Below are 27,853 nucleotides of genomic sequence, written 5' to 3' on the forward strand. Positions count from 1 at the left end.
GAGTGAAGAACCCCCATCCCTCCAGACCAATGGACACATCTCTGAAATGGGTCATTTCTCAGGAAAAGGGAAATGCAGTCAAACATAGAAAGACACAAAATAACATCACTGAAAGAAAGCCCACTGTGATTCCCTGCCTGGGTCTTAAGTTCCACCTATGCATGAAGCCATTTGATAATAACAGGAGAAGGGAGGGAAAAATGAATGGGAAGCCACCAGAGGGAGAAAAAGGATTAGAGGCTCATACCTAAGAAACAAGCAGAGGGTTGCTGGAGGGGAGGTGCGGGTATGGGACAATTCGGGCAGGAGCATAAAGGAGGGCATGCGATGGGATGAGCACTAGGGGTGATACCCAACTGATGAATAATTGGGCACTACCTTGGAAACTAATGAGGTAAGGTATGGTGGCTCACTGATTTAACAACAACAACAAGAAAATACAATCCAAGGTTCTGTGTTTTCTTGATTTTCAATGTGGAAAATACTGGATGATTTCTTGTCTTCCCTCAAGCAAGGAGATGAGACAGCCTATTCATGAGGAGGCGATTCTCAGGACACTCTGCCTTTTTCAGCCCTAAAGAGTTTTTCAAACATGCTTTCATCAGTTGCAGTCCCCATGCCCTTCTAGTCAATTTGGAGCACTCTTGACAGGGGGGCAAACACTTTTTTTCTTCAAGGTGGTTCACCCCAAGCAGGTAACATCTGTACTTGTTACAGAAGTTACTACAGGTGTGCCCTCTCCATCCTTTACAAGGGCCTCACTACAAATTTTCCTGAAAGGTGGCATGAATACTGGTGGCTGGAGGTTTCAACCTGGATGACATCCAACCCTTTGTTCACTTGTGGGATGACTAGGGGCAGGGTTTCCATCTCACTCATGGAGGTTCAAGAGCTCTCCATCTCACCTTCAGACACAGCCCTCCCCTCTCTCCCATAGAAGAACCTGCAAAACTACGTTACTATGAACTGGGAACACACAACAAGGGTAGAGTTGTCTTACCTGAATTCAGCTCAGCATGACAATTACAGACTGGTCCCTCTTGGAGGTGGATCACAGTGTCCTTGATTCATCCAAACCTTCTTGGTGACTGACTCCAGACAGTGGCTCACCATGATAGAGGGATGAGAAGTTCCTTGGAGACAGGTGTCACCACACCACTATTATCACCCTTTGTCATGGAAGAAATCTATGTCCCTCATCAGATTAAAAAACCCTTCAAACAGGACTGGAGCAGAGTGCAATAAAAGTCTCCCTTTCAAGAAGGGCTGAGCTTAGGGACGTGTCCAGTCATTTGCTCACTGCTTCCATCACCACACAGGTGGTGCCCAAAATGGGCAGGGTACCACTTCCAGTATGTGGCTCCTGCTCACCCAGAACCTTCCCATTTATGATCTCTCAGTCCTGACTCATCTACGTGGTACCTCTGCCTCAGTCCTTCTCAGTGTCTGTCTCCACAGTCTGCAGCTGGACAGTGAAAGCTCAGGTTTAAACACCCTGTTGGGGTGCGCCTGGTTGGCTTAGTGGGTTAAAGCCTCTGCCTTCGGCTCAGGTCATGATCCCAGGGTCCTGGGATCGAGCCCCACATTGGGCTGTATGCTCGGCAGGGAGCCTGCTTCCCCCCCCCTCTCTCTGCCTATCTCTCTGCCTACTTGGATCTCTGTCTGTCAAAATCTTTTAAAAAAATTTTTTTAAATAAAAAAAAACCCTGTTGGGTTTCCATGGTTGGTTAGGGATGCAGCTGAGATCTGGCCCCATATCCTAGGAGTCCACATCAGGGAAAGGGAGGTATAGGGAAGCTGAGAGGAGTAGAAAAGCTGGCCTTGCCCTTCTACCCTGAGGGCCCAGATACTCACTGCATCCATGTAGGTGAGTTGCTCTGCCACCAGCCTGGCAGGGGAGTCCAGGAGATCAGGCTTCTCTTTCAGCTCCTTCTGTGTTGGCTAGAAGCCTCTGGTGTTGCAGTGCGCTCAGTGGCAACGGGGACAGCTGGAGTGAATACTTCCACACAAGCTGATGGCCTTGCTCCTGGGGCTGAGGACCCATCACCCATATACGACATGGGAGCCCCTGTCCCAATTCTGGAACAGCTGAGGAATGGGAGGCTGGCAATGACCCTAAAGGTGAGGGAAGATGCAGAGCCAGGATTTCCTCTTGCTCCATGGGATGCCCTTTGTCTGGCTCAGCTGCTTGAATGAGTTGCTGAGCTGACATTGGGGCAGGAGAAAGGGAAAGGTTCAGCGACATCACTGACTTTCCATGTACCTTTCCCTAAACAGGACAGATCCCATGACCTTTCAAGGAATACCTAGTCCATGAACTCCATCCCAGATGGCCTTCTCCACTTGCAATGCCCCTTACCCTCCACCTCAGTGTCCTTAAGTTGCAGAAGTCCCTGCTGCCTCAACAGAATGGGGGTATAGGTGTTCAGGTTCCAGTCATGCCACGTGAGGTGCAAATAGGCCCCTTGACCTGGATATGGGTACTGCGCTAGGACTGCTCAATATCCTGTAGTGTCTTTTCAGGCCAGGTTCCCACAGTGGGACACAGAGTGCTAGGGAGAGTCACATGTGGAACAGAGTCAGAGAGCTGGCTTTTTCTTCCTCTTGCTACACCCACAGAACCATTCTTTCTGTATGGGCCCCACAGAATGACCCCAGCCCACTTCCAACCCCTCTGGAGCTGTCCTTGCTGACAGCTGACCAGGATGGATGAATGACCCCCCATAGGCAGGTCTTTTTCCCCCTCAGTCATGCATCCTCCATGCAGACCAGTCTCGGGATCTATTGGAGGCCAATTGGTAAGTGGTCTGATCCCCACACCATTTCTCCTTGGCCCCACTTGTGGTGGTCATCGGAGGTGGACATTCAAAGGGGCAGGCAGAGCAAGAATGAACCACCCAAGGGATGGGTGTTTAAGGCACCAATTCAGCCCACAGTGGGCTCTGCTTCCCAGGGAGCTTGGCAGCCCATCCACAGCTCTCTTGGACTCTGGTTTCTTCACAGGAAGCCACCCCATTAAACTCTCCCATGGAAATCAAGACTTCTGGGAGATCCATGGTTCTGAACATCCCTCCCCAGCAACAACCCTTGTCATATCCCACCCTGCTCTGTGGCAGCAGCAGGCCCTCCTTTGGCACCCAAAGACCTGTTCTTCCTTGATCATAGAGTGCATCCTCATGGTTCCAATAGAGGTGGATCAATTTATCCCTCGAGTAGGCCACAGAAATGGCCCATCTGATGAACTCTAGAATGTGGAGAGTACCTATCTGACCCTTGGACACAATTTAGACCCAGACATTGTGTCTACTTTACCCATTCACTGCTCTTGGTGACTAGAGACTGCCTGAATTCCTAGGTATTTAAGACCCATGATTGAATGAAATCATCCCAAACAAGACTTTGCAAATCCTGAGTGGCCCTTGGGCCGCTCTGCCTGTTCCCAGTCTCCCCTGAACTGGGCACTTAAAGGACCACAACCAGGACCAACCAGATGGAATGCCAGAAGTCCTTTGCAAATAGAAAACCTTCCAGCTTTCCACTTCCTTTTCATATACCCAGAAGGGCCACAGACTTGTGAGGGTTGAGCCTGAATGCATCTTCCCTGGAGAGAGAAGTGTTAACCATGAAGATGCCCAGCATGTCCAGCAGCCCTTTCTACAGAGTCGGGCCCCAGAGAAGCACATGCCATGTTTTTCTCCCATAACTTCCTACAGTTGCCCTATGAGGTTCATCTTCTTAGCACCCCAACTTTTAAGAAGAGGAAAGAGAATTTCAGAGAAGTGCTTTAATATTCCTAAGACATACAACAAGTAGACGGAAGGCTCCCCCTTGTGCTGTGTATGAAGTGAGCATTCACCTATTGAACTGCTGATCCAGGACCTGCCTGGCCTATGTGACAATCTGGTAGATGGATCACATTGCTGCAATGTTTGAGAAGCTTCTATCCCAGAAAGATAGGAGCAGGGAACGTACGCAATTTTGCATTGTGCCTTCTCAGCGCCAGCATTGTGCAAGCCTCATCCAGGGACAGGAATTATTCCTTTTCCACCAGGCAGACAAGGGTGTGGGTTTCAGGGGCTATGTAGTCAGCTTCAATGCCATGAACCACCAGGAAGAGCAGGGTCTGGAGCTCAGACTACATCCTCCCATCTCTTTAGGAACTTGTGCAAGACGAGGGACTTGAGAGTCCACCCAGAAAAAGATTCTATGCTGAAAGCCTAAAGCCAAAAGGTCTTAGGCATCCAAAGGACCATCTAGGCTTAAATGTACTGGTGATTTCAACATGTTCTGTTAGCTGAACAACGATAACATATCTGTCTCTTCATAGCCTATGTGAAGAGCTGTGTGCCTTGGAGTCATGAGGAAAGAGCCCTACTGGAGAAAGAGAGGAGAAAAGAGAGGCTGAGAATCTCCAACACTGCTCAAGATCATCAGCCCTGGACCTGAGAACTCTCCAAAGCATGGGCGATATGGCCTTTCACCTATGCTGATGAGGCTTGGCCTGTTGATTTAAGGGGGAGAAAGATTCAAGAGAAAACCACCTTCCTTGGCACGCCCGAGCACATCCAGTTCTGTCTGGCCTGAGTTCTGGCCTTCCCCTTATCATGTCTCTGTCCACACTCCTGGGCCTGGGCCCCATCTTCCCACCCCTGTGGATCCTACTCCCTTCTAGAGACCCCAGGGCAGAGGGAAGAGCTCCACAAGAACTCTGCCCAACTGTGGGTCTGGTCTGCTGACTGATGAGACTCCTGACTCCTGCCTTCAACTCAGCCCTTGGGTGAGCCCATATCTGTATTGCCAGATCCCACATGTCTTAGACATACCCTAACCCGCAGCCCACATTGGGTGCTCAGGCTTCTATCCTCAGAGACCTGGTTCCCGAACTCTCCAGATGGGGGATCCCTGAGCTGCACCCACCATTGCACCTGATCCCAGGAGGATACCATGCCCTTTAGAAATGATCCGAACCCACAGAGCAGTAGTGACCTGCATGCATCCCTTGGGCCACATCCACATTAGGCGCCCACCAGGACCACAAACCAGGAATCTGACGATCCCGCAGACACAAGCCCTGCAACTCAGCCATAGGGAGAGGCCACCACAGCGTGGGCAGATCAGGCCTGCCATGGCCCATCAGCCTAAACCTAACCCTAGGGTGGTTATTCAGACTTCCGTCCCCAGTGGCCTGGCCCAGTAGCCCTCCAGTTTGGGGACTCCTTATTCACAACGCAGGACCCTGGGTGTCACCCAGGAGGCACTTGTGCCATTTGGCCCTGTGCAGGACTCTCTGGACGGGAGAAACCTGCAAGCCCCATCAAGCCACCCACACCTTCCGAGGACCCCCTGACCACAATTGCACAGGCTGACGGGCCTCCTGAAAAATGCTCTAACTCAGCCCTCTGGGGAGCCTGCGTTCTCACTGGCCCTTCGGGCCTGCCATTCTCCAAGTACCAAACCCTAACCCTAAGGTGGCTGTTCAAGCTCTGGACTCCAGGGGCCTGACACCCAATTTCTCCCATGGGTGGGTGCATCAGCCTGATGGCAGGACTCAGTCTCTAAGCCAGGAGGAAACCATTTCAATGGGTGCTAGCTCATAGCCTCAGAGCAGTAGAAAGCAGCATGTTCCCCTGGGGGTATTCCCGCCATCTTTGCCCCTCCAGGCCAAAAGCCCAGGCCCTGATGAGCCTCCTGATTCCCGCCTTCAACTCACCCCTTGGGTGAGCCCTTATCAGTGCTGGCAGATCCAACATGCCTTGTCCCGCAGACATCAACCTAACCCTATGCCTAACACTAACCCCAATACTGAGTCTAGCCTAGGTTTCATGTTCAGGCTTCTGTCCTCTGATTTCTGGTCAACCCAGATGGGGGACCCCTGAGCTGCACCCCACCATTGCACCTGATCCCAGGAGGAAACTATGCCATTTAGAAATGAGCCAAACCCACAGAGCGGGAGAAACCTGCATGCATCCCTTGGGCCACATCCACGTTTGGCGCCCACCAGGACCATGAACCAGCAGTCTGAAGATCCTGCAGACATACGCCCTCAACTCAGCCATAGGGAGAGGCCACCACAGCCTGGGCAGATCAGGCCTGCCATGGCCCATCAGCCTAACCCTAACACTAGGGTGGTTATTCAGACTTCCATCCCCAATGGCCTGGCCCGGTAGCCCTCCGGTTTGGGGACTCCTTATTCACAACGCAGGACCCTGGGTGTCACCCAGGAGGCACTTATGCCATTTGGCCCTTGCAGGACCCTCAGGACAGGAGAAACCGGCACACCCCATCAAGCCACCCACACCTTCCGAGGACCCCCCTGACCACAATCACGCAGCCTGATGGGCCTCCTGAAAAATGCTCTAACTCAGCCCTCTGGGGAGACTGCCTCCGCACTGGCACTTTGGGCCTGCCATTCTCCCAGGACCAGATACTAGCCCTGAGATGGGTGTTCAGGCTCTGGACTTCAGAGTCCTGACACCCAGTTCCTCCCATGGATGGGAGCATCAGACTGACGGCAGGACTCAGCCTCTCAGCCAGGTAGAAACTCTTTCATTCAGTGCTATTTAATACCCTCAGAGGGGAAGAAACCAGCATGCTCCCCTTAGGCCATCCCGCCATCTTTGCCCCTCCAGGCCAAAAACTCAGGGCCTGAGGAGCCTCATGAGTCCCGCCCTTAACTCAGCCCTTGGGTGAGCCCACATCTCTGTTGCCATATCCAACATGCCATGTTCCTAGGACATAACCATAACCATAACCCTAAGCCCAGGTTGGATGTTCAGGCTTCATTTCTCAGAGGCCTGGTTTCCAGACTCTCCAGATGGGGGATCCTGGAGCTGCACCCTACCATTGCACCTGTTCCCAGGAGGATACCATGCCCTTTAGAAATGTGCTGAACCCGCAGAGTGGGAGAAACCTGTGTGCATCCCTTGGGCCACATCTACATTAGGCGCCCACCAGGACCACGAACCAGGAGTCTGACGATCCTGCAGACACATGCCCTCAACTCAGCCATAGGGATAGGCCACCTCAGCGCGGGCAGATCGGGCATGCCATGCCCCTTCGGCCTAACCCTAACCCTACATTGGGTATTCTGACTTCCATCCCCAATGGCCTGGCCCAGTAGCCCTCCAGTTTGGGGACTCTTTATTCTCAATGCCGGACTCTGGGTGCCACCCACGAGGAAACTGTGCCATTTCACCCTGTGCAGAACCCTCATGGTGGGAGAAACCTGCATGCCCCGTAAGTCACCCACATCTTCGGAGGATCTCCTGATCACAATTCGGAGCCTGACAGGCCTCCAGAACAATCCTCTATCTCAGCCCTCCGGGGAGCCTGCCTTCGCACTGGTCCTTCGGGCCTGCCATTCTCACAGGACAGAACCCTAACCCTAGCATGGGTGTTCATGTTCTGGACCCCAGAAGTCCAACACCCAATTCTTCCCATGGATGGTGGCATCAGACTGACAGCAGGACTCAGCCTCTCAACCAGGCGGAAACTGTTTCATTGGGTGCTATCTACAGCCTCAGAGCTGTAGAAAGCTGCATGTTCCCCTGGGGATATCCCCACCACCTTTGCCCATCTAGGCCAAAAGCCCAGGGCCTGATGAGCCTCCTGACTCCCCCCATCAACTCAGCCCTTGGGTGAGCCCTTATTTGCAGGGCTTTGTCCCTAAGACATAACTCTAACCCTAACCCTAACCCTAACCCAATGCCTAGTGGGTGTTCAGGCTCCGTCATCAGAGGCATGGTCCAGAAACTCTCCAGATGGGGGACCCCTGTGGTGCACCACATAATTTCGCCTGATGCCAGGAGGAAAGCATGCCATTTAAAAATGTGCTCAACCCGCAGCGCAGGACAAACCTGCATGCATCCTTCGGGCCAGCTCACCATAGGGGCCCCGCAGGATTCTGACAATCCTGCAGACACAGGCCCTCAACTCAGCCATAGGGAGAGGCCACCAGAGTGCCGGCAGACTGGGGCTGCCATGCCCCTACGACCTAATCCTAACCCTAGGGTGGATATTGAGGCTTCCATCCCCATAGGCCTGGCCCCATAGCCCTCCAGATTGGGAACCCCTTATTCACAACCCAGGACTCAGTCTTCCACCAATGAGGAAACTGTGCCCTTTGGCCCTGTGCAGTACCCTCATGGTGGGAGAAACCTGCATGCCCCCTGTTGTGACCCCCAACTTTGGCAGACCCCTTGACCACAATCCCAGAGCCAGATGCACTGGCCCTTCCTCAAACTCTCACACACAGTATGGGTCATGAATCTGTATTCAGGACAAATGACCGCTTTGTCCGAACTGGCCCTCACAGCACTTCACACTTTGGCTTCTTAGGGCATTACCTCAATTTTCCCTATTGTTCCCACACTCTTTGCAGTCCATTTCTGTCCTCTGGCCAAACCATGATTGTGGATGGATGGTTGCTCTACAGTGCTGTTTGAGTTGAAAGGTGCTTTCTCAGAGACGTGTTTTTCACTCACAGTAAAGTGCATAACACCTTCCTCAAGCTCTCACACACAGTATGGGATATGACCCTGTCTTCCAGACGAACGCCCTCTTTAGGGAAATGGCATTCACGACACCGTTGCCTCTTGGCCTTAAGCACAAGGCACACTCTCTAGCTTCCCTGCTTTGTTTGGAAATGAGGTCTGTCTTCCTGACAGAAGACGTGCCTGGAGAGACCTATTGTACACGAAGCCGTTCCACAGAGTTCAACATATATTACTTAATGTGTATTGCACCCCAGATGTTGCTCACACTCCCATCTGCCTGAGATGTGTCAGTGGAAGGATGCCTCTTCTCAGGATTCTTCCTCATAAGTATGGAGAGGGATCTTTGTCGGCGCTGTCACTCAGACACTGCAAAGTGCTTCCATCTTCTGGAACAATACTCCCTCCCTGAAACTGCTTCCTGAAAGTAAGTACTCTGAGACTTAATTTAGGGCACTTTCCTTTGCCTTCCCCAAGTACATTGAAATAACTTCTGTCTTCATGAAGGAAGGCTTCAGTGGAAAGTCTCATGCTGCCCACACTTATATCTACCACCTAAGTGCATGGTACTCCCTGTGTCTCATCACTCCAATGATTGATCAGGCTTCTACCTTCCAGAGACATAGTGTTCACTGAGAGGCCTTTCTCCCCATATTGTTTGTTAGAATTACATTCCTGGCCATTTGCTGACCCTCTTCCTGAAACCAGGGCTTCATTCTGCTAACCATCTGCAAACACTTTAGGATCCTAGGGCAGATTGTTTCAGTTTTCCCTATTATAAGCATACACTTTGGAGTCCATTTCTGTTCTCTGGCCAGACTATGTTTGTGGATGGATTGTTGCTCTACAGTGTTGCTTGACTTGGAAGGTGCTTACTCAACAGACTTATTTCTAGGTCACTGGGAAGTGCATTACACCTTCCTCAAGCTCTCACACACAGTATGGGACATGATTCTGTCTTCCGGATGAATGCCCGCTTTGGGGAACTGGCCCTCACAGCAACGTTGCCTCTTGGCCTTAAGCACAAGGCACACTCTCTAGCTTCTGTGTTTAGTTTGGACGTGAGGTCTGGCTTCCTGATGGAAGACATGCCTGGAGAGATCCATTGTCCACGAAGCCGTTCCACAGAGTTCAGCATGCATTACTTACTATATATTGCACCCAAGAGGTTGGCTGTCATTCCCGGCTGCCTGGGATGTGTCAGTGGAAGGATGCCTCTTCTCAGGATTCTTCCTCATAGGCATGGAAAGGGAACTTTGTCGGTGCTGTCACTCAGACATTGCAAAGTGCTTCCATCTTCAGGAACGATACTCCCTCCCTGAAACTGCTTCCTGAAAGTAAGTACTCTGAGACTTAATATAGGGCACTTTCCTTTGCCTTCCTCAAGTACATTTGAAATCATTTCTGTCTTCATGAAAGAAGGCTCCAGTGGAAAGTCTCATGCTGCCCACACTTATATCTCCCACTTAAGGTCATGGTACTCCCTGTAGCTCTTCACCCCAACAATTGATCAGGCGTCCACCTGCCAGAGAGATAGTGTTCACTGAGAGGCCGTTCTCTTCCGTGTTGTTTCTTAGAGTTACATTCCTAGCCATTTGCTGACCCTTTTCCTGAAACTAGGGCTTCGTTGCACTTACCATCTGCAAACACTTCGGGTTCCCAGAGGAGGTTATTTCCGTTTTCCCTATTGAAAGCATACACTTTGGAGTCCTCTTCTGTCCTCTGGCCAGACTATGTTTGTGGATGTATGGTTGCTCTACATTGCTGCTTGTGTTGAAACGTGCTTTCTCGCTCACAGTAAAGTGCAAAACACCTTCCTCAAGCTCTCACACAAAGTATGGGACATGATTCTGTCTTCCAGATGAATCCCGCTTTGGGGAAATGGCCCTCATGACACCGTTGCCTCTTGGCCTTAAGCACAAGGCACGCTCTCTAGCTTCCCTGCTTAGTTTGGTAACGAGGTCTTGCTTCCTGACGGAAGATGTGCCCGTAGAGACCCATTGTCCATGAAGCAGTTCCACAGAGTTCAGCATATATTACTTACTGTGTATTGCACCCCAGAGGTTGGCTGTCACTCCCGGATGCCTGGGATGTGTCAGTGGAAGGATGCCTCTTCTCAGGATTCCTCCTTATAAGTATGGAGGGAACTCTGTCAGTGCTGTCACTCAGACATGGCAAAGTGCATCTGTCTTTGGGAACAACACTCCCACCCTGAAACTGCTTCCTGAAAGTAAGTACTCTGAGACTTAATATAGAGCACTTTCCTTTGCCTTCCTCAAGTACATTGAAATCACTTCTGTCTTCATAAAGGAAGGCTTAAGTGGAAAGTCTCATGTTGCCCACACTTGTATCTCCTATCTAAGGATCTAAGGTCATGGTACTCCCTGTGTTTTTGCCACCCTTTTAACATTTTATTTGCTCCTTTATATATTCTTATCTGGACAGAACGACAAGGTGGAAAATCTCACCACAAAAAAAGAACAAAAGGCAGTACCGAAGGCTAGGGACTTAATCAATTTGGACATTGGTAATATGACAGATCTAGAGTTCAGAATGATGATTCTCAGGGTTCTAGCCTGGCTCAACAAAGGCATGGAAGGTATAACAGAAACCCTTTATGGAGAGATAAAAGCTCTTTCTGGAGAAATAACTATATCTAACCAAGTAGAAATCAAGAAAGCTATTAATGAAGTGCAATAAAAAATGGAAGCTCTACTGCTAGCATAAATGAGGGAGAAGAAAGAATTAGTGACATAGAAGACCAAATGACAGAGAATAAAGAAGCTGAGCAAAAGAGAGACAAACAAATACTGGTCCACAAGAATAGAATTCAAGACATAAGTGACACCATAAGATGACACAACATTAGAATAATTGGGATTCCAGAAGAAGAAGAAACAAAGAGGAGAGCAGAAGGTATATTGGAGAGAATTATTGTAGAGAATTTCCCTAATATGGCAAAGGGAACAAACATAAAAATCCAGAAGATGCAAAGAACACCCCTCAAAATCAATAAAAATAGGTCCACACCCTGTCACCTGAGAGTAAAATTTACAAGGCTTAGCAACAAAGAGAAAATCCTGAAAGCAGCCCGGGAAAAGAAGTCTGTAACATACAAGGGTAAAAACATTAGATTGGCAGCAGACCTATCCACAGAGACCTGGCAGGCCAGAAAGAACTGGCATGATATATTCAGAGCACTAAATGAGAAAAACATGCAGCCAAGAATACTATATCCAGCTAGGCTATCATTGAAAATAGAAGGAGAGATTAAAAGCTTCCAGGACAAACAAAAACTGAAAGAATTTGCAAACACCAAACCAGCTCTACAGGAAATATTGAAAGGGGTCCTCTAAGCAAAGAGAGAGCCTACAAGTGGTAGATCAGAAAGGAACAGAGACAATATACAGTAACAGTCACCTTACAGGCAATACAATGGCACTAAATTCATATCTCTCAATAGTTACCCTGAATGTGAATGGGCTAAATGCCCCAATCAAAAGACACAGGGTATCAAAATGGATAAAAAAACAAAACCCATCAATATGCTGCCAACAAGAAACTCATTTTAGACCCAACGACACCTCCAGATTTAAAGTGAGGGGGTGGAAAACAATGTACCATGCTAATGGACATCAGAAGAAAGCTGGGGTGGCAATCCTTATATAAGATCAATTAGATTTTAAGCCAAAGACTAAAATAAGAGAAGAGGAAGAACACTATATCATACTCAAAGGGTCTGTCCAACAAGAAGACCTAACAATTTTAAATATCTATGCCCCCAACGTGGGAGCAGCCAACTATATAAACCAATTAATAACAAAATCAAAGAAACACATCAATAATACAATAATAGTAGGGGACTTTAACACTCCCCTCACTGAAATGGACAGATCATCTAAGCAAAAGATCAACAAGGAAATAAAGGCCTTAAATGACACACTGGACCAGATGGACATCACAGATATATTCAGAACATTCCATTCCAAAGTAACAGAATGTACATTCTTCTCTAGTGCACATGGAACATTCTCCAGAATAGATCACATCCTTGGTCCTAAATCAGGACTCAACCGGTATCAAAAGATTGGGATCATTCCCTGCATATTTTCAGACCACAATGCTCTGAAGCTAGAACTCAATCACAAGAGGAAATTTGGAAAGAACCCAAACCCATGGAGACTAAACAGCATCCTTCTAAAAAATGAATGGGTCTACCAGGAAATTAAAGAAGAATTGAAAAAAATCATGGAAACAAATGATAATGAAAACACAATGGTTCAAATTCTGTGGGACACAGCACAGGCAGTCCTGAGAGGAAAATATATAGTGGTACAAGCCTTTCTCAAGAAACAAGAAAGGTCTCAAATACACACCCTAACCCTACACTTAATGGAGCTGGAGAAAGAACAACAAAGAAAGCCTAAGCCCAGCAGGAGAAGAGAAATCATAAAGATCAGAGCAGAAATCAATGAAATAGAAACTAAAAAAACAATAGAACAAATCAACAAAACTAGGAGCTGGTTCTTTGAAAGAATTGATAAGATTGATAAACCCCTGGCCGGGCTTTCAAAAAGAAAAGAGAAAGGACCCAAATAAATTAAATCATGAATGAAAGAGGAGAGATCACAACCAACACCAAAGAAATACAAACAATTATAAGAACATACTATGAGCAACTCTACGCCAACAAATTCAACAATCTGGAAGAAATGGATACATTTCTAGAAACATATAAACTACCACAACTGAACCAGGAAGAAATAGAAAGCCTGAACAGACCCATAACCAGTAAGGAGATTGAAACAGGCATTAAAAATCTCCAAACAAACAAAAGCCCAGGGCCAGACGGCTTCCCAGGGGAATTCTACCAAACATTTAAAAAAGAATTAATTCCTATTCTCCTGAAATTGTTCCAAAAAATAGAAATGGAAGGAAAACTTCCAAATTCATTTATGAGGTCAGCATCACCTTGATCCCAAAACCAGACAAGGATCCCATCAAAAAAGAGAGCTATAGACCAATATCTTTGATGAACACAGATGCGAAAATTCTCACCAAAATACTGACCAATAGGATCCAACAGTACATTAAAAGGATTATTCACCACGACCAAGTGGGATTTATTCCAGGGCTGCAAGGTTGGTTCAACATCTGCAAATCAATCAAAGTGATACAATACATTAATAAAAGAAAGAAAAAGAACCATATGATACTCTCAGTAGATGCTGAAAAAGGATTTGACAAAGTGCAGCATCCCTTACTGATTAAAACTCTTCAAAGTGTAGGGATAGAGGGCACATACCTCAATATTATCAAAGCCATCTATGAAAAACCCACTGCAAATATCATTCTCAATGGAGAAAAACTGAAATCTTTTCTGCTAAGGTCAGGAACACAGCAAGGATGTCCGTTATCACCACTGCTGTTCAACATAGTACTAGAAGTCCTAGCCTCAGCAATCAGACAACAAAAAGAAATTAAAGGCATCCAAATCGGCAAAGAAGAAGTCAAACTATCACTCTTTGTAGATGATATGATACTATATCTGGAAAACCCCAAAACCTCCACTCCAAAACTGCTAGAACTTGTAGAGGAACTCAGTAAAGTGTCAGGATATAAAGTCAATGCACAGAAATCAGTTGCATTTCTTTACACTAACAACAAGACAAAAGGAAGAGAAGTTAAGGAGTCAGTCCCATTTACAATTGCACCCAAAACCCTAAATACCTAGGAATAAACCTAACCAAAGAGGCAAAGAATCTCTACTCAGAAAACTATAACATACTCATGAAAGAAATTGAGGAAGACACAAAGAAATGGAAAAATGTTCCATGCTCATGGATTGGAAGAACAAATATTGTGAAAATGTCTATTCTACCTAAAGCATTTAATGCAATCCCTATCAAAATCCCATCCTTTATTTTTTTTTCAAAGAAATAGAACAAGCAATCCTAAAATTTATATGGAACCAGAAAAGACCTCGAATAGCCAAAGGGATATTGAAAAAGAAAGCCAAAGTTGGTGGCACACAATTCCATACTTCAAGCTCTATTACAAAGCTGTCATCATCAAGACAGCATGGTACTGGCACAAAAACAGACACATAGATCAATGGAACAGAATAGAAAGCCCAGAAATAGACCCTCAACTCTATGGTCAACTAATTTTTGACAAAGCAGGAAGGAATGTCCAATGGAAAAAAGACAGCCTCTTCAACAAATGGTGCTGGGAAAATTGGACAGCCACATGCAGAAAAATTAAATTGGACTATTTCCTTACACCATACACGAAAATAGACTCAAAATGGATGAAGGGCCTCAGTGTGAGAAAGGAATCCATCAAAATCCTTTAGGAGAACACAGGCAGTAACCTCTTTGACCTCAGCTGCAGCAACTTCTTCTTGGGAACACCGCCAAAGACAACAGAAGCAAGTGCAAAAATGAACTATTGGGATTTCATCAAGATCAAAAGCTTTTGCACAGCAAAGGAAACAGTTAACAAAACCAAAAGACAACTGACAGAATGGGAGAAGATATTTGCAAACGACATATCAGATAAAGGGCTAGTATCCAAAATCCATAAAGAGCTTAGCAAACTCAACAACCAAAGAACAAATAATCCAATCAAGAAATGGGCAGAGGACATGAACAGACATTTCTGCAAAGAAGACATCCAGATGGCCAACAGACACATGAAAAAGTGCTCCACATCACTCGACATCAGGGAAATACAAATCAAAACCACAATGAGATATCACCTCACACCAGTCAGAATGGCTAAAATTAACAAGTCAAGAAATGACAGATGCTGGCGAGGATGCGGAGGGAGGCGAACCCTCCTACACTGTTGGTAGGAATGCAAGCTGGTGCAACCACTCTGGAAAACCGTGTGGCGGTTCCTCAAAAAACTGAAAATAGAGCTACCCTATGACCCAGCAATTGCACTACTGGGTATATATCCTAAAAATACAAACGTGGTGCTCCGAAGAGGCATGTGTACCTAAATGTTTATAGCAGCAATGTCCACAATAGCCAAACTATGGAAAGAACCTAGATGTCCATCAACAGATGAATGGATCAAGAAGATGTGGTATATATACACAATGGAATACTATGCAGCCATCAAAAGAAATGAAATCTTGCCATTTGCGATGATGTGGATGGAACTAGAGCATATCGTGCTTAGAAAAATAAGTCAATTGGAGAAAGACAACTATCATATGATCTCCCTGATATGAAGAAGTGGAGATGCAATGTGATGGGTTGGGGGGTAGAAAAAGAAAAAATGAAAGAAGCTGGGATTGGGAGGGAGCCAAGCCATAAAAGACTCAATCTGAAAACACAGACCGAGGGTTGCTTGGGGGGAGGGAGTCAGGAGAGGGTGGTGGGGATATGGACATTGGGGAGGGTATGTGCTATGATGAGTGCTGTGAAATGTGTAAACCTGGTGATTCACAGACCTGTACCCCTGGGGATAAAAATACATTATAGGTTTATTAAAAAACAAAAAGAAAAACAAAAACAACAAACACGGTGGAATGAAACCATCGTATAGGCTTTTCTGTAACATGTTATCTCTCAGAGCACATCAAATCATTGTAGGTCCACCAAGTCACAAGCTGTGTCCTTATATGTCTTCACAGTACTCTATAAAGGAGGTCGTCTGCCACAGTGACCTTTCAAGACTAGTGGAAATTCCCGTGATTCAATTCTCTTGCCATTTCAGCAATGCTGCAAGGAACAAACACCTTAAGTGCTCTAACAGTCCTTTTTAGTTGCTTGATCTGCCAGAGGGTAGAATCACAGATTGGGTGGAAGGCCTCTGATGCCTCCTGGCCCAGGTAGCTGGCTTTTCAGAGTTCCACCCAGGACATCTCTGATGAGCTGCTGCAATAGTTCAGCTACTCCATCACCCCGGACAGGCAGCAGGGGCATTAGGCCACCATCAACATCCAGTGCTGGTCTGGGGTGAGAATGGTTCCAGATTCACATCCAGTCACAGGACCCAGAGATGATCAGGGCAAGGCCAGAATCCAGACTAGACACAACTGGTTGCCCTGCGACCTGCCAAGGAAGGTGGTTTCCCCCAAACCTTTCTCCCCAATTCAGGAGCAGACCAAGCCTCATCAGCATGGGGGCAATGCCATGCAGCCGATGCTGTGGACAGTTCTTAACATGGAACTGGGAAAAGAACTGAAAAGTAGGGACAGTTATCCCAACATAGATTATCTTGAGCAGTGTTAGAGATTCTAAGCCTCTCTTTTTCTCCTATCTACAGTAGGGATGTTTACTGATGACTCAAAGGCACACAGCTCTTAATATAGGCTATAAAGAGAAATGCTGTCATTGCTCAGCTAACAGAACATGTTGAAGTCATCAGTGTTTTATCATTTCACTCCTACAACCAATTATACTTTTAAGCCTAGAACTCTTTTCTGCGTGGGCACCCAAGTCCCTTCTCTTGCACAAGTTCCTTAAAGGGATGGGAGTATGTAGTCTGAGCTCCAGACCCTGATCTTCCTGGTGATTCATGGTGTTGAAGTTGACCAAGTTGTCCCCCCGCTTTGTCTATCTGACAGGAAAAGAGAATCCTCCCCATCCCTGGATGAGATCTGCACAATGCTCACACTCAAAGAAGGCACAACGGAGAATTTTGTACACTCCCTGGTACTATCCTTCCCAGACAGAAGCATCTTGAGCATCGCCATTTTCCACATCTACCAGTGGTTCACCTCATTCCAGCATGTCCTGGGCCAGCAGTTAAATACGTGAATGACCATCCCAGGCACAGCACAGGGGGAGCCTCCCATCTACTAGTTGTATGTCTTGGGAATGTCACTGCACCTCTCTGAACTTCCCTTTCTTCTTCTGAAAAGTGGGGGTGGTAAGAGAGTGAACCTCATAGGGTGACTCTAGGAAATCATGGAGGAAACATGGCATAGGCTTATTTGGTGCCTGTCTCTGTAGAAAGGGCTACTGGGCATGCTGGGCATCTTCATGGTTAATATTTCTCACTCAAGGAACACACTCTCAAACTCAATCCTCACATGCCTGTGGCCCTTCAGGTTTCTGAAAAAGAAATGGAAAGCAGGCAGTTTTCCTATTTGCAAAGGACGTCTGAGATTCAATCTAGCTGGCCTGGTTGTTGTGCTTTATGTGCCCAGATTAGGGGGGATACTGGGAGCAGGCAGAGCAGCCCAAGAGCCACTCTGTGCTTGGAAAGTCTTGGTTGGGATTATTTCATTCAATAATATATATTAAGCAAAGAGGAATGCAGGCATTTTCTAGTAACTAAGATGCCTGAATGGATAAAGTCAAGACAATGCCTAGGTCTCAGTTCTAGTCAGAGGGTCAGATAGGAACTCTACACATCATAAGCACACATGTCTAGTTTGTTAGATGGAACATCTTCATGGCCTATGCCAGGGATTAAAGGATCCGCCTATATTTGGGAATGAGGATGGACTATAAGGTCAAGTAAAAACATGATAGGTCTTTGGGTCCAGAAGGAGGGCATGCTGCCTCCACAGAGCAGGAGAGAGACTACAGGGGTTGTTGCTGGGGAGGGACTTTCAGAACCATGGATCTTACAGATCACTTTATTTCCATAGAAGGGCTTAATTGGGAAGCTTCCTGTGAAGAAGAAAATGAATCAGAGAGAACTCTGGAAAGGGTGCCAAGCTCTCTGGGAAGCAGAGCACAGTCTGGGCTGAGTTGGTGCCTAAAACACCCATCTCTTTTATGGCCCATTCTTGCTCTGCCTGCCTCTTTCCATATACACCTCTGTTGACCACCACAAGTGGGGCCAAGAGCAGAAGGTTTAGTGAGCAGACTACTCAAAATCTCCCTCCAACATAAGCCCTGATACTGGTCTGCATGGAGGATGGAGTAGACTAGATGCATGGACATGAAAAGGAGAGTATAAGTGGAAAAACAGACTCATACAGGTTTTCTGGATGACTAGGCTTCCCATGGCAAGTATAGCCCAGAGGGGTTGGAAGTGGGTGGGGTCATTCTGTGGGACCCACAGAGAAAGAGTGGTTCTGAGGGAAAAGCCAGGCCTCTGATTCTGCTCCACATATGAGTCTCCCCAGCACCCTGTACCCCATCTTGGGTCCCTGGCCTGACCAGACACTGCAGTACATCTGGCCATCCCTGCACTGTGCCATTTCAAGGTAAAGGGGGCCAACATGCATCTGAAGTGGTTTGACTGGGACCTGAATAACCATGCTCCCATTCTCCTGATGCAGCAGGAAATTCTGGACCTCACTGAGGCAGACGCACAGGGTAAGGGGTTTTGCAAACTGGGCAGCCAATCTGGAATGGGGGTTCATGGGTTGGGTGTTCCTTCAAAGGCCATGGGATCTGTTCTGTTTTTGGAAAGGCACATGGAAAGTCAGTGATGTGGATGAACCTTTCCCTTTCTCCTGACTCAGTGCCAGTTTCAGGGCTCCTTCTAGTGGCAGAGTCAGCAAAAGGGTCTCCCTTGGAGCTAGAGCCAACCCTGGCTCTGTATTAACCATCATCTCCAGTGTCAGAGCCTGCCTCCCTTCAAGAAGTGGAACAGGACTCCCATTTTGTGTATGGGACTGGGCCCTGAGCCACAAGCAGCCTGACCATCTGCTTGCCTAGTAATTTTCAGTCCAGCTCTCCAAATAGACACCAAGCCTCCTCCAGTGTCAGAGCCTGCCTCCCTTCCAGAACTGGAACAGGGCTCCCATTTTCTGTATGGGTACTGGGCCCTGAGCTGAAAATAGCCTGACTATCTGCTTGCCTATTAATTTTCAGTCCAGCTCTCCAAATAGACACCGAGCCCACTCCAGCCCCAGAGGCTTCCTGCCACCCCAAGAACCAGCTGATGGAGGAGAAGCCTGACTTCCTGGACTTCCCTTCCAAGCTCATGGCAGAGTATCTGACATACTTGGATGTGGTGAGCAGCTGTACTCTCAGGGCGGGGCAATGGCAGAGGCAGGATTTTCTGTTCTCAGCTGCACTATACCTACCTTTCTATGATGTGAACTCCTGTGATATGGGACCAGATATCAGCTGCACCCCTTACCAACCATGGAAACCCATCAGGGTACTTAGACCTAAGCTTTCACTTTCCAGCTGCGGACCATAGAGATAGACACTGATAAGGACTGATGCAGAGTTACTATGTAGATGAAATGAGCCAGAACAGATGGACAAATGGGTAGGCTCTGGTTCCTTTTAGGGTGGAGGAGGGCAGCTCCCTGTGTGCAGCCAAGTCCATGGGTCACCTACACATCTGCCTTGGAGGCTGAGCACCCTCAACATGTATTAGGCATGTGCTGTGTACTTAAGGACAAGGTAGAGAGACAAACCCGTGGTTTCAGTGAACATGTGAGAATGTGCATCTGAAAGGAAAGAAGGACCAGAGGGATGAAAATTTGGAGGAGAAGATGCCCCCTTGGGGGCACCACCTCAAACGGCCACCTGGAGCTGGGATGATCAACGTGCACATGCCCTCCTTCTTTCCCTTGCCTCTACTTACTCCTGGGTCATCCTGTACTGGATTCCCAGAGAGAAAAAGAATGAAATGAAATCCAGGGTCTCTAGCCAGGCTCAGGCCACATTCTCAGCTTCCTGAGCTCCAGCTCCGACCTGTGATCTCTATCTAGGACATAGGTCTTGTATGTGAGAACATGTGTTTGGGTAAACAAACCTCACACTGTTTTCTAGGAGGTGTTCAAGAAGATGCTGCCCCATCAGTGCCTGGTTCCATTTGGTCCAAGTAGAATAAGCCTGGCAATGAGCACCTGGCACCATAGTCCAGGCCACCATTACCCAATTCAACAGTGTGCTCAACTGTGTCATCACCACCTGCCTTGGCAACGCATGCATGACCACTGGGGGCAGGTCCATGGTAGTGTAGCACTGGATCAAGGTGGCCAAGGTATGCTGTGGGAGGCCCAGCTGATTTGCTCTCCTGAGCATCAGGAACTGTTCTTCTGTCTTTATCACTTCTCAGAGTTGAAGTCCCTCATCTAAGACCTAGGGACAGTGTGGCTTCTGGGCTCTTCTTCCAAGGGCATGCTGACCTTAACTTTGATGGCCCAGTGTTGGGATGCTTAGTTCATATCTGGCTCCTACTTTTGAGTGAGGCTCCATACCCTATGATTTTCAAAAATCAGGCCCTGGAGGTAATTAGAAGTCTGATGTTCTGGGAGGGTTAGGGGAAAGGAAATTGAGGGGAAGGTACCAAGGGTCCTAGGACCCTCTACATGGGAAGCTGTGGCAGGCCAGGAGGCTGAAGCATTTTCAGAGGAGGGTCCCTGTGGGCCCCAGAGAGCAGGGACTCATCCCTACCCTACCCCTCATGAAACAGGGTGTCATCCCCTACCTTGGCATTTTCCTCACTGACCTGATGATGCTGGATACTGCAGTGGAGAACTATCTGGAGGTGGGTGTGTCTGAGGATTGTGGAGGAGGAACCAAAGTCTTGAGGTTCGGGAGCAGAGAGCCCCTGTACTGAGCCCTGACCTCTCTGTACTTGGCAAACCTCCCCTCTTGACAGTCTCACAGCTGCCCCTGTGAGCTGGGATCTCTGGCTCATCTCAGTGATGAGTGAAGGGAGGCTGCACTTAGGACATTTGTTCCGATGCCCAAGACTGGGGAAGCAGCAGAGCTTCCTGAAGACAAAGGTTCATGAGTTCTGCCTGAATGAACACCTCCCTCTGTGGTTGCCTGTGGAGGAAGAGTGAAGTCAGGACCCTGCACATCAGCAACACTTCATAGTCCAGAAGCCCATTCCTGCCTGAGGCTTTGGCCAAACCTTCTTTCATCAGAGAGGGTTGTGTTGCAGGGTCCCAACCTGTAACCATTTCAACTGTCCCACATCCTCCTTTCTCTGGATCCCAAGGCCTATCCTGGACCCCAATCCCATTATCTTTGTATGAACAGACCCTTCATGTGCAGCATAAGAAGTGGTAGATGTAAGGTACTAGTACTAACCAGGCAGCTCTCTATAATGGACTTTGCTTGTCTGCTTTCCAAGGGAATGAGAACAACTGCCAGAAAAAGAATAAGGTGAGCATAATGACACTTTTTGAAGGGAAGGGGAGAAGAGTGGGTATCAGAGATGTCCCTGGGAAGAACATTTCTCAGCTCCATCCCCTCCCTCTCACATTCACTGGAATAGGTTGATAAGAAACAAGTGGAAACCCCTTCTAGTTAGTAAGTAGGGAGAGAGGAAAGGCATCAAGGAGATCTTCCCAGAGGGTGGGATATTTCTGCTTGCCTCTGAGAACAGGCTGGGACCAGATGAATTTGCAGGCAGGAGGGTGGCCATGTGTGCCAAAACCCAGGACAGGTCCCCCATCCCACTTCTCAACTCTCACCAGGCCCTGCAGCTTCCTCACCCAGGCTCAATATGCATTCTGTGCTTCTCTCTTGGCCCAGGGATACTAAGTTATGATAGAGATCGTGCTTCTCCAGGTGGCTGCAGATAATTGCATCCCAGAACCCAAGGATTAATTTAGGCACTCATTCCAGTCTGTAGTTCAGTGGGGTTCAGTGGGGACGAGAGGTGAGGCCCATCAAGAGCTGGGTGAGGGTCAGTGTGGACTCTCTGTTGGCCCTTCCAGAGATCTTTCTTCTATATCTCTCTGGGCAGCCTCAGGCATTGTTCCCCGGGTGCCAGACTCCAGCTGTGGCAAAACACATGGAGAGACTCCTGAACTGGTGCTGCTGGTCAACTCACAGGTGTCCCTCTGTCCTTGGCTACATCCTGTCCTGCCAGACAGAACCCCATCCTAGCTGGCCAGCAGAACTCAAGAACAAGTAGAACTGGCCACAGTCACCCTCATGAGCCCATGTCTAGTGGCAGTGCAAGGATTCCTCTTCAGAATCTGGGGTACTTGTGGTGCATATACCCCATCTACTCAGCAACCCTTTCTCCCTCCTAGTTACTTATTTATAATGGGGGGGGACAATATTTAATAGTTTTAAATAGTTAAGTAACATATTTGAATATGATTATATTAAAGCTCTTTTTTCTCCTCTTATAGCCCAGGAGTGTGATTTGTTCTTTTACTTCCTACAGTAATATAAAAGATGTAGACTCTCCTATTCATTCCTGAACTAAGAAATCATACAGAGTCATCAACTATTCTACCTGGGAGGAAGGAGAAGCGCCATCTTTCATCACTAGCTACTGTGGCATCCCCAAATCCTCTTAACTCATAGGAAAGGTTCATTTCAGTATAATGGTTTTGGGAAAACAGCAGAGACAGCCCCACCGAACTCCTGAGATTGAGATGTTGCAGGTACTTTCACAGGGATAGCAACAACCATTGAACTTGCAAGTCTTTGAGAGTTACACTCCCCAGAACTATGTCCTTCCCAGGAGAAGGGCTGCCTTTCTCCACTCTAAAAGAAGGAAGACTATATCCTGCTTCCTTTGTCAGCATGGTGTTTTTGAGTTGTGTTTGTTTGGACCCAGTATTTGGAGCTTATGGTTTTCTAGTTTAGTCTCTGGATTTGCATCAGCACTAAGTGGGGAAAAATAGATAAAGAGATCAAAACCTGTATGTAAAAAAGACAAAGCCAGAGGAAGACAATTTGTAAAGGGACGAAGGGCAGGCAGGACTTTCCATCCTCAGCCTCCCTCTAGGCTCTCCAGGTTCACCCCTTTACCAAGATCAGAATCCTCCTGGGATCCTTGTCCATAACCTCTGGATTTTTTTCCTGCTTGCTTTGTATGTGGGGAAAAGATGTGAGATGTACATTTAAGGTCACAGCTAGGCCTGATTCCATTAACATCTATGCTGGCTTATGAGCTAAGATTTCCAGCATTCCTGCATTTCCTTATGCAGTTCTTTGGAAGTCAGCATTGCCCTCCAGGCCCCAGATTCTTGGTCAGATCCATAGTAGCCACTGTTCCCTGGCTGGGACTTGATGGAGCAGGAATTGGTTCTCTCTTGCCGAGATAATGGTCTACATCCTTGACCAGAGAAACCCCACACTCTCCTTGTTAGCCAAGGTGACTTTTATGTCCATGTTGTTCTGAAGTCCATGGTCTCATTCACTAGTTTACATGCTCAGTCTCAGCTTACACACTTACACTGACTCATCTGAAATTGCTAACTTTGCTTTAACCCCCTAGATCTTAGAGCCATGCAATTGTTCTGCTCTTTTCCACAATCTTGTGCTTAGGTTGTCATAGGGTTCGTGAACCTTCCCTGTCAGGAGAATGATGAATGAAATGATGAATGAGAGGGGAGGATTCTGGGGCTTCCATCAGGGGAATACCACCAAACTGATGACCATAGTAATCAAATGGCAATAAATACATTCTTATCAATAATTACTTTGAATGTTTTATTTATTTATATTTGATTTTTTTTTGAATGTTTTATTTTGAATGTTGTTAGTCACCATACAGAACATCATTAGTTTTTGATGTAGTGTTCCAAGATTTATTGTTTATGTATAACACCCATTGCCCCATGCAATACATGCCTTCCTTAACAACCACACCTGGCTCACCCATCCCCCTCACCCCCTCTAAAACCCTCTGTTAATTTCTCAGAGTACACAGTCTCTCGTGGTTCATCTCCCTCTCTGATTCACCCCTTCACTTTTCCTATCCTTTTCCTTATCTATCTATCATCTATCTATCTATCTATCTATCTATCTATTTATTATTTATTTATGTATTAACATATAATGTATTATTTGTTTCAGGGGTATGGTTTTGTGATTCATCAGTCTTACACAATATACAGTGCTCACCACAACACATACCTCCCCAGTGTCCATCACCCAGCCACCCCATCCCCCCTACCACCTCTCTGCTCTACCAACCAGTTTGTTTCCCGAGATTAAGAGTCTCTTTTCTTTGTCTCCCTCTCTGGTTTCATCTTGAGTTTTTTCTCTCTTCCCCTATGATTGGCTGCCTTGTTTCTCAAATTCCACATATCAATGAGATCATATGATAATTGTCTTTCTCTGGTTGACTTATTTTGCTTAACATAATACCCTCTAGTTCCATCCACATCGTTGGAAATGGCAAGATCTCATTTTTTATGGCTGCATAATATTACATGATATATACACCACATCTTCTTTATCCAATCATCTCTTGATGAACATCTGTGCTCTTTCCATAGTTTAGCTGTTGTGGACATTGCTGCTATAAACATTGGGGTGCAAGTGTCCCTTCAGATTACTACATTTATTTCTTTAGTGAAAATACCTAGTGGTACAATTGCTGGTTGATAAGGTAGCTCTATTTTCAACATTTTGAGGAACATCCCTATTGTTTTCCAGAGTGGCTGCGCCAATTTGCATTCCCACCAACAGTGTAGGAGGGTTCCCCTTTCTCTGCATCCTTGCCAACATCTGTCATTTCCTGATTTGTTAAGGCTTGAGGTGGTATCTCTGAGGTTTTGATTTGTATTTCTCTCAGGCTGAGTGATATTGAGCACTTTTTTTTTCTAAGATTTTATTTATTTATTTTGACAGAGAGAAATCACAAGTAGATGGAGAGGCAGGCAGAGAGAGAGAAAGGGAAGCGGGCTCCCTGCTGAGCAGAGATCCCGATGCGGGACTCGATCCCAGGACCCTGAGATCATGACCTGAGCCGAAGGCAGCGGCTTAACCCACTGAGCCACCCAGGTGCCCGATATTGAGCACTTTTTCATGTGTCTGTAGGCCATTTGGATGTCTTCTTTCCAGAAATGTCTGTTCATGTCCCTGCACATTTCTTGATTGGATTATTAGCTTTTCAGGTGTTGGGTTTGAGAAGTTCTTTATAGATTTTGGATATTAGCCCTTTATCTGATATGTCATTTGTAAATACTTTCTCCCATTCTGTCAGTTGTCTTTTGATTTTGTTGACTGTTAACTTTGCTGTGCAAAAGCTTTTTATCTTGATGAAGTCCCCATAGTTCATTTATACCTTTGTTTCCCTCACCTTTGGTGATGTGTCTAGGAAGAAGTTGCTGTGGCCAAGGTCAAAGAGGTTGCTGCCTGTATTCTCCTCTAGGATTTTGGTGGATTTCTGTCTCACATTGAGGTCTCTCATCCATTTTGGATTTATTTTTATGTATGGTGTAAGGAAATGGCCCAGTTTCATTCTTCTGCATGTAGTGGCTGTTCAATTTTCCCAACACCATTTGTTGAAGAGGGTGTCATTTTTCTGAAAGGATATTCTTTCCTGCTTTGTGTAAGATTAATTGGCCATAAGGGTCAAGGGTCCATTTATGGGGTTTCCATTCTGTTCCATTGATCAATGTGTCTGTTTTTGTGTCAGTACCATACTGTCTTAATGATTACAGCTTTGTGTAACAGAGCTTGAACTCTGGAATTGTGATGCCCCCAGCTTTGGTTTTCTTTTTCGACATTCCTCTGGCTATTCAGGGTTTTTTCTGGTTCCATTCAAATTTTAGGATTATATGGTCCATTACGGTGAAAAAAGTTGATGGTATTTTGATAGAGATTGCGTTGAATGTGTAGATTGCTCTAGGTAGTGTAGACCTTTTAACAACATTTGTTTTTCCATACCATGAGCATAGAACATTTTCCATTTCTATGTCTTCCTCAACTTCTTTCATGAGTATTCTATAGTTTTCTGAGTACATATCCTTTGTCTCCTTGGTTAGATTTATTCCTAGGTATGTTATGGTTTTGGGTGCAATTGTAAATGGGATGGACTCCCTAATTTCTCTTTCTTCTGTCTCATTGTTGGTATACAGAAATGGAAATGATTTCTGTGCATTTATTTTTATCCTGCCACTTTACTGAGTTTGTGTATGAGTTCTACCAGTTTGGGATGGAGTCTTTTGGGTTTTCCACATAAAGTATCATATCATCTGCAAGGAGTGAGGGTTTGACTTCTTTGCTGATTTAGATGCCTTTTATTTCTTTTTTTTTAAGATTTTATTTATTCATTTGACAGAGATCACAGTTAGGCAGAGAGGCAGGCAGAGAGAGAGGGGGAAGCAGGATCCCCGCCGAGCAGAGAGACCGATGCGGGGCTTGATCCCAGGAAGCTGAGATCATGACCTGAGCCAAAGGCAGAGGCCCAACCCCCCGAGCCACCCAGGTGCCCCCTTTTATTTCCTTTTGTTGTCTGATTATTGGGGCTAGGATTTCTCATACTGTGTTGAATAGCAGTAGTGATAGTGGACATCCCTGCCATGTTCCTAATCTTAGTGGAAAATCTCTGTTTTTCCCCATTGAGAATGATATTTGCTGTGAGTTTTTCATAGATGGTTTTTATGATATTGAGGTATGTACCCTCTGTCCCTGTACTATGAAGAGTTTTAATCAAGAAAGGATGCTGTGATTTTTTCAAATGCTGTTTCTGCATCTATTGAGAGTATCATATGGTTCTTGTCCTTTCCTTTATTAATGTAGTGTATCACATTGAATGATATGCAAATGTTGAACCAAACTTGCAGCCCAGGAACAAATCCCACTTGGTTGTGGTGAACAATCCCTTTAGTGTATTGTTGGATCCTATTGGTTAGTATTTTGGTGAGAATTTTTGCATCCATGCTCATCAGGGATATTCATCTGTAATTCTTCTTTCTGGTGGGGTCTTTGTCTGGTTTGGGGATCAGGTAATGCTGGCCTCTGGAAGTTTTCCTTCCATTTCTGTTTTTTGAAACAGGTTCAGTAGATAGGTATTATTCCTTCTTTAAATATTTGGTAGCATTCCCCTGGGAAGCCATCTGGCCCTGGACTCTTGTTTTTTTGGGAGATTTTTATTACTGCTTCAATTTCCTTGCTGTTTAGGTCTGTTCAGATTGTCCATTTCTTCCTGTTTCAGTCTTGGTAATTTGTAACTATGCAGGAATGCATCCATTTCTTCCAGATTACTTAATTTGTTGGTATAAAGTTGCTCATATGCTCTAACAATTTTATTTCCTTGGTATTAATTGTGATGTCTCCTCTTTCATTGGTGATTTTATTAATTTGGGTTCTCTCTCTCTCTCTCTCGCTCTCTCTCTCTGGATCAGTCTGGCCAGAGGTTTATCATTCTTATTAATTTTTTTCCAAAGAACTAGCTTCTAAGTATCATTGATCTGTTCTATGGTTCTTCTGGTTTCTATTTCATTGATTTCTGCTCGAATCTTTATTATTTCTTTTCTCCTCTTGGTTTAGGCTTTATTTACTGCTCTTTCCCCAGGTCATTTAGGTGTATGGTTACCTTGTGCATTTGGGATTTTTCTAATTTTTTGAGAGAGACTTTTATTACCATGTACTTTCATATCCCAGAAATTGTGAGCTAATGTATTTTCATTCTCATTAGTTTCTGTGGGGGTTTTTTTAGTTCTTCTTTAATTTCCTAGTTAACCCATTCATTCTTTTGTAAGATGCTCCTTAACC

This window comes from Mustela erminea, chromosome 7, assembly GCF_009829155.1.
Source record: "Mustela erminea isolate mMusErm1 chromosome 7, mMusErm1.Pri, whole genome shotgun sequence".
Lineage (NCBI taxonomy): Eukaryota > Metazoa > Chordata > Mammalia > Carnivora > Mustelidae > Mustela > Mustela erminea.